A 7,500-nucleotide genomic window follows, 5' to 3' on the forward strand; every position below is an offset into this window, starting at 1 on the left:
TTCAACAGGAATCACACAAGGGTAGATTGAGACAATAGAAACCTCTGGTAAAATGCCCGCCCGTCACCCAGCAGATAAAGTACATTACATAGTCCGTTTTAGGGATTGGTGACTTCCCCATTCAGTGACATTGGCACTGGACGTTGCCCAAATGGGTACTATCGGGTCGGGTGAATTAGATAATAGACGTCTGTTGGCATTCCAGCCTTCCTTCTCCTTTCAGGGCCTATCCGAAAGAGAATCCAGTACCTCTTGGTCGTGAATATCTGAATAGGACGAACCGGCCCCCGCGGATATCTTTGCTTCGGAACAAAACAATTAGAATTTAGGCTCGGTCACCTGGAATGTGTATTCTCCATATAGGAGATCTTCCAATTGAGAAGATCCATCGACCTGAGACGAAGAGAAAGGTCTATCTATTTTATTTAGTTATTCAGTTAAACCAATGATTCATTATTGGAGCAGATAGCAACAACCATTTCATTTCATCGGACATGCGTCTTTTTTTATTTTCCAATGGATTTACATCTTTCATTAATGGAAATTGTTTGATGTAGTGAGTAATAAAATAAATAGGCTCTGGTTGTTCGCCGTTCAAGAATTCTTGTTTAGGCAGTTCATACCATCCATACATAGTGTTTTGATCTAAGATTTCAATTCTTCCATGTTTCGGCAGTAGCATATTTTCCATGGAGCTAAGGTCCAAAATATGGAAGAAACAAGCGTTTCCACGACTCTACCGCCCGGTCAATTCTGTTCCACTTAATCCCTCTTTCATGGCCACATATCTTTCCGGCTAAGGAATGGGAAATCTTTCTCTCTGTTACATGAATCAAATGTTTCATTTCATCCGGGAAAAGCCATCTCTTTCTCAACAATGCCTTTGTCATTTGATCCAATAGTGTTCCGTTAGATAGGAACAGATTTGATAAATACTGATAACTCTCGGATAGAGTATTAGAACGGAAAGATCCATTAGATAATGAACTATTGGTTCTAAGCCATCTCTGGCGATGAATCAACAATTCGAAGTGCTTTTCTTGCGTATTCTTGATGAACCAGCCTTTATACATAGATGTAGGAGGATTTGTGTGGGAAGTAATAAGCCCCTTTGACATCTCTTCATCTGCAAAGAATTCTCGACGTGAAAACACAGAGACAAAGGGCTGATCTTTGAATAGGAAAAAGAATGGGTCTGCAGGGTCCCAAATGAATTGGCTTATTCGAAAAAAGCCTTGTTCTTTGGAAGATCTATCTCGTGTCTGGTACTGCATGGTTCCACTCTGCAAGAACTCCGAATCATTCTCTTGAAGCGCATCCTCTTTATGATAAATGATCCGCTTGCCCCGAAATGACCTGGCCCACCAATAGGGAAATCCCAATTCATTGGGCCTTTCGATACAATCAAATATATTTCCACAAGGGCGCCATATTCTAGGAGCCCAAACTATGTGATTGAATAAATCCTCCTCTATCTGTTGTGGGTCGAGGGCTCCTTCTCCTTCCCCTTCTTCAAACTCCGATTCGTATTTTTCATATAGAAATCTCTGATCAACGATAGAACAAGATCCATTTTGCATCATATCTAACTGATTCCTCGGTTCGGACCGAAGAAGCAATGTCACTCGATCATTATCAAACTGACTGCAATCTTTTTCTGTCCGTGAGGATCCCACCAGAGCGCCTTCTACTTCTAATAGGCCATGAACTAGATCAGAATCATTCTCAACGAATCCATAAGAAGTGATCCAATTTTTTTCATCGGGTCCAGGTGCAGACCAAAGATCTTGAGCGACCGATCCGGCAGAACAACTCAAAAGATAAAGAAGTATCGTTAATTTCTTTATGCTCGTTCCAAGTTCGAAGTACCATTTGTACAAATAAGAACCCCCTTCCTTACATGATTTCTTCTTCATATAGATAGATATAGGATCTATGGGGCAATTACTTAGAAGTACATTTTGTGCAACAGCCCTTCCTATCTGATAGAAAAGGATCCCATGATCCTGAACCGATCTTACCTGGGATCGCAAATCCCAAGTTTGTCTATGAAGAGCTGATCTAATTGTATTAGTGTCTAGAATGGATTTCTTCTGTGTAATACTAATCGATAGGGCCTCATTGGTAAGTGCTACAAGATCTCGTGCATTGGAACCCATGGTTATGGACCCGAATCCGTTAGTATGGAACATTTTCTTTTCCAAGTGAAATCCCCTAGTATATGAAAGAATGAAAAAGTGTTTTCGTTGTTGTGGAATAAGAAGCCTTCGTATCTTAATGCATGTATTTAATTTATTCGGAGCTATTAAAGCGGGATCCACTTTTTGGGGAATATGAGTCGAAGCAAAAACAAGAATATTTCTAGTGGGACATCTTTCACAATCTCTGGAGAGATAGTTCACTAATAGACCGAGGGATAAGTAATTCGACTCATTCACATACAGATCATGAATGTTTGGAATCCACATTATGCAAGGGGACATTGCTTTTGCTAATTCTAATTGAAGGGTGATATCAAATCGGTCCATTTCCTTTTTCGGCGTCATATACATAGTTAGCGCATTCGTCATAGTTAGCAGCTCCGTATCAAGGTCATCATCAATATCGTCACTATCATCAATATCGATATCGTCACTATCATCAATATCGATATCATCAATAAGATAACCTTTAGGCTTGTCATCCAGGAACTTATTCGGAAATACCGTAATGAAAGGAACATAGGAGTTTGTCGCTAGGTATTTGACCAAATATGATCGTCCAGTTCCTATAGAACCTATCACTAAAATACCCCTAGAAGGGGATAGAGCTAAGCGGAGCGAAAAGGGTTTTCCATGAGATGGGAAATTAAAACTATTAGCCCCACACGAGGTTTGTGAATAAGTGATTGTCTGATAATGAGCAAGGAATATCCGTCTTTCTGCTAAACAGGATCTATTGAACTCATAATTCATTAGACACTTTTTATGAATGTCAACTAAGTATCGTAAGTAAATTGATCCCGGTTGTTCAATCATTTCATAACCAGAGTCATTCTTTGATAAATGATCACTATGAGTCAGACTCAATAGAATTTGATCAATCCTTTTTTCTGTCGTTAAGGTGGAGAACTGAACCAAGAATTCTCTTTCTTCATCATCAATCGAATCACTGTTCGCGACCCAGGATTCTATTTTATCATCAATCCAATCACCGTTCACGTTTTTTCTTTTTCTTATCAATGAATAGATCTCTTTACTTGTACGACTTAGATGTCTCGTATTTCTCGAAAAAGTGATTCGATTGATGGGATTTGGTATGATACTTATGAGATCGATGATATCAATGAGATTAATATTCAAATATTTCTTCTTAGAACGTATTGATTTGACCCCATAAGCGGGACCACCACCCAATAGCATGTTGCCGCCAGAAGCAGAACCCCGTATTTCTCCCAGAGAATCTCCTAATTGTTCCAGAGCAACTAGAAAGAGATTCTTTAACCAGAAAGAATTCTGTTCAGATGTAGGATACCTATCCAGAAGTTTTCGCAACTCAATCGTGTATGATGGAATCATCAAAGATTTGATCTTTTCTAACTCTGTCTGTAACTCACTAGAGGCTCGGGAAACAAAGAGAAGATGTGTACGAACGAGATATCCAGCAACAAGAAGAAGGAAAAGGATTGAGTAGAGGAACTCCCGAGCATTTGGTGATCTCAGATGTCTCCATATCAATAGAACGGGTGACTCATTATTTCGATGAATCATTTCTTCGGACAGAAGAAGATTCTGTAAACACTTACTCGGCATCTCACTTATCAGATTCCATTGTGGAAGAATCGCCAACCATTTTTTCTGAGGAATTGGCCATGATATATCTGATCCATGCATAATATCAGATACAAATTTTTGACTGCTACTTAGTATCGGCAATGGGTCTGAAAAAGTATCTAAAAGGGTGAAATTTAGATATTTGCACCCTGTCGAAGTAAGGAACCATGGCATATAGGTTTGGAACAGATTCCATTTTGAGAGATTTGAAAAAGCACTATCTCGTTGAAAGGTTCTATACATCTGCCGTTTCTCAACGCATTTCTTTAGACAAAGACTCCGTTTTTTCCTCTTTCCGGGTGGTAAATATTTCTCAGAACATGGAGTGTGAATCAAACCCATGTTTGAATTGAAACTGAGATACTGATGCAAGTTCTTCCCTTCTGAATCAGATAGATTCATATCTGAAAGAGGCTGACAATAAGTTCTTTCAAAATTGACTATTTGTTCCTCTGTTAGAGGTGTTCCAGAAATGTCTGCGATCGAGTAAATAGCTCTACGAACGAATGGATCGGATCGAATTGGAAAATGGAAAGATTTGTACAAGTTATACGTTTCGTCACCACTTTGTGGAAAATCGTTAGGTATGAATATGTCAGATACCTGTGACTCGATTGGTGAAATAGTATCTCTCTCCAAAAAAAACATGTTTTTTTTACTGACGCACGAAGAAAATATTTTGTTGCGAATGAACAAGATATTGAGGAATTGTCCATATGTAAGATCATAATTATTGGTACGGGTCTTTTCCACATCAAAAGGGAATCTTTTGTTACAATAGAACCAGAGGTGATGTGGATTATTCAAGAATCGAAGTCGATTTGCTTTATAAAAAGAAGATATCAATGAACTTCTATGAAATGGTTTCACGGGATTCAGCCAATTGTCTCGATCGTGGGATATCATTGAGAAATAGGAATCCGTGTTATCAAAGGATTTCCTGCGATTCTTTCTAGTATGGAATGAGTCAATCATCCACTTTGGTATCTTATTGAACAAAAAGGGTGATATTGTTCCTCCATTGATCAATAATTTCGATCTTTGGGAAGTATCATGATCATCCAATAAGAAGGGTTTCAATTTATTCAAATGAACGATTTGAACACCTATTGATTCTAACAACTGATTGCAGAGTTGATCATTCGGACCTTTCAATTCATAGATGTGGATCTCGGACCTATGAATGGGGGTATTCCCGATACTCACAAAGAAAAAAGGAAGTGACTTAGACAAAAAGAGAAGTGACTTGGACAAAAGGAGAAGTGACTTGGACAAAAAGAAACGAAGTGACTTAGACAAATCTTGTTTGTCGATAACCTCGGACCAATCAATCGAATATTGATTAATACGTAATCGATCGAACACTACTTGAAAACGGTGTTTCTGTTCAGAAAAGAAATGTTCCAAATGTTCCTGGAAATTCTTGCTCCCATTGGACCATTTGTATCTATATGCATCAGGATCCCGATTCATGGATCTCTCGGTTCGAGAAATAAGAGGATCGAACCATTTCTTCTGACTCTTTTTCAAATTCGATAAATGTTGGTTGATCGTATATTTTATTATAGTTAGATGATTCAGAGGATCATTTCCTATTTGATCCCTTTGAATTCCATATTCGAAGTTGCGATCGGATCGATTCATTAAAAAGAATCGATTCGATACATTTCTTATGTACCCATAGGTGCTATATTGGATTTGAATCAGATTTCGGATCAATCTATATTGATTGACCGCCTCCATTATGTTGTTGCTAGCAAATACCACTATTTTTGGTTTTGGATCATCTTCCAAATCATTCCCGCAGGAGATCCGGACCGATTTTTTTCTGATCCTTCGATAAAAAGATTCATTCTCTTCATAAAAAATAGGAGGTAGAACCACTAAAGATTTCCTTTTCGACTCATCCCTGGAGTTGAATACCTCATTCAAGAATTTTTTTTGATCCAATCCGTAGGAATCAATAGAAAAGGAAAATCCCTTATGATACACCAGATCCGGCTCGGTTATTGATAGAGTGAATAGATCTGCCATTTCTTGAAATCTCTCTTCTGATTCAAAATCGTGGTGTAACGTGTATCCCCCTTTGTTCCGGTCATGGAATAGATGAAATAAATCAAAAAATGGATTTTTGTTCAAGAATGAAATCTTATTGGAACTGTCCATATCCGGTTCATCCCTCGGAACCATATCACATCCCGGATCTGATGAAATAGGATGAATTGAGACGGTATTTTGTAAATACGTAATTATCTTGAATATATCAACCATTTCTTTATTTTCCGATCGCCTGGAAGGGACAAAAGAAACATCTTGTTGTTTCTTCAACAATTTCTGATCTCTAGTGGACCTCTCCGTAGGATTCGAACCCAGATGAAGTTCTGACCATCTGTCAGAGAAAAAAGAACGAATTGATCTTGTAGGATTCCCAAGAAATTCTTCGATTTCTTCCGGAAGCAGATGATTATTCATCTGCTTCTCACGTTCCGTGAATAGCCGGGACATTGAGGAATATTCAGAAAGGCATTTCGGGAATCGATCTGATTCTATCTCTGTTCGTTCCGTTTGAAGAAAGGAAGGATCCCAAAGAATCGATCTTTCTTTTAGTTGCGGAATCTCTGTTTGATTGATCAATGTGTGATATTCCGAATCCTCATTCCTAATGGAATCGAAATGATCTCTGGATTGATCAGAAGATCCTTTCCATTGGCTAGAATCCGTTACTTGAACGAAAATAGATCTTGTGGAATCATATTGAATATTTGACGATACATTCCGTACCTTGCTAAAAAACCGATCCTTGTTTACCAACCACGCATTGTCTAACCAAATCCAATTTTCTCTCGATACGTTCCTCAAAAAATCCGATTCGTGCTGATTCTTCCCCCAACTAACGAAGAGATCTTGGCGGAATTGCCACATATGATATTGAGCACAATTTTGCAAAGAAATACCCCCCTTGTTTCTCGAGAAGAGATGGGAAAGATGCTCAATATCATTTGATTGAATAGTTGCCTCAGCTCCTTGTTGTTTGAAGAAACCCTCCACTTCAATTGGTCTTTTTTCACGAAAAGCAGACATGAGATAACAAATCAAGTGTTTCACTAAGATTTCGAAGAGCTGTCCCGAATTCAAGTTGATTATGTTTCGCTTCTTCCTCGGAGAAAGACGATCAAAGAATTCCCAATCATGGTCCTTGCGGATCGGATCATCCGTATAGGATACAAAAAGAAACTCCAGATATTTGATATCTTTCTCTTTGAATGAGATCTCAATTCCAGCTATGGTTTCATTAGCTATCTTACAACTAGAATCCCTCTTTTTTCCGATCCGGTTCCTCCACCACCGCGAACCCCAGTCAGGCATGATACACTTTTTAGTTATTGGGAGAACCCAAGTACTCTCTTTCGAATCCATGAAACAACTCTCAGGGATCTTTTTCCCTTTTGGAAGATACAGGAGCGAAACAATCAACCTATTGATATTGGAAGACCAAAAAGATTCTTCCAACGTATCATTTCTGGGTCCAATGGAATTCATAGGTATAGGAAGAAGCCCCATCAAATAGAGATTTTTTCTTTCGACCATATTTCGATTGTTAATACAATATATAAGGACCGCTACTACAAGCAGTACTACACCTTTGATCGTGAAATATCGATTGCTTGTTGAACCCTGTGAATCACGC

This window comes from Aristolochia californica, unplaced genomic scaffold (genome assembly GCF_029961685.1).
Source record: "Aristolochia californica isolate CCGP_79_NKW_82.1479 unplaced genomic scaffold, dmAriCali1.0.hap1 SCAF_407, whole genome shotgun sequence".
Lineage (NCBI taxonomy): Eukaryota > Viridiplantae > Streptophyta > Magnoliopsida > Piperales > Aristolochiaceae > Aristolochia > Aristolochia californica.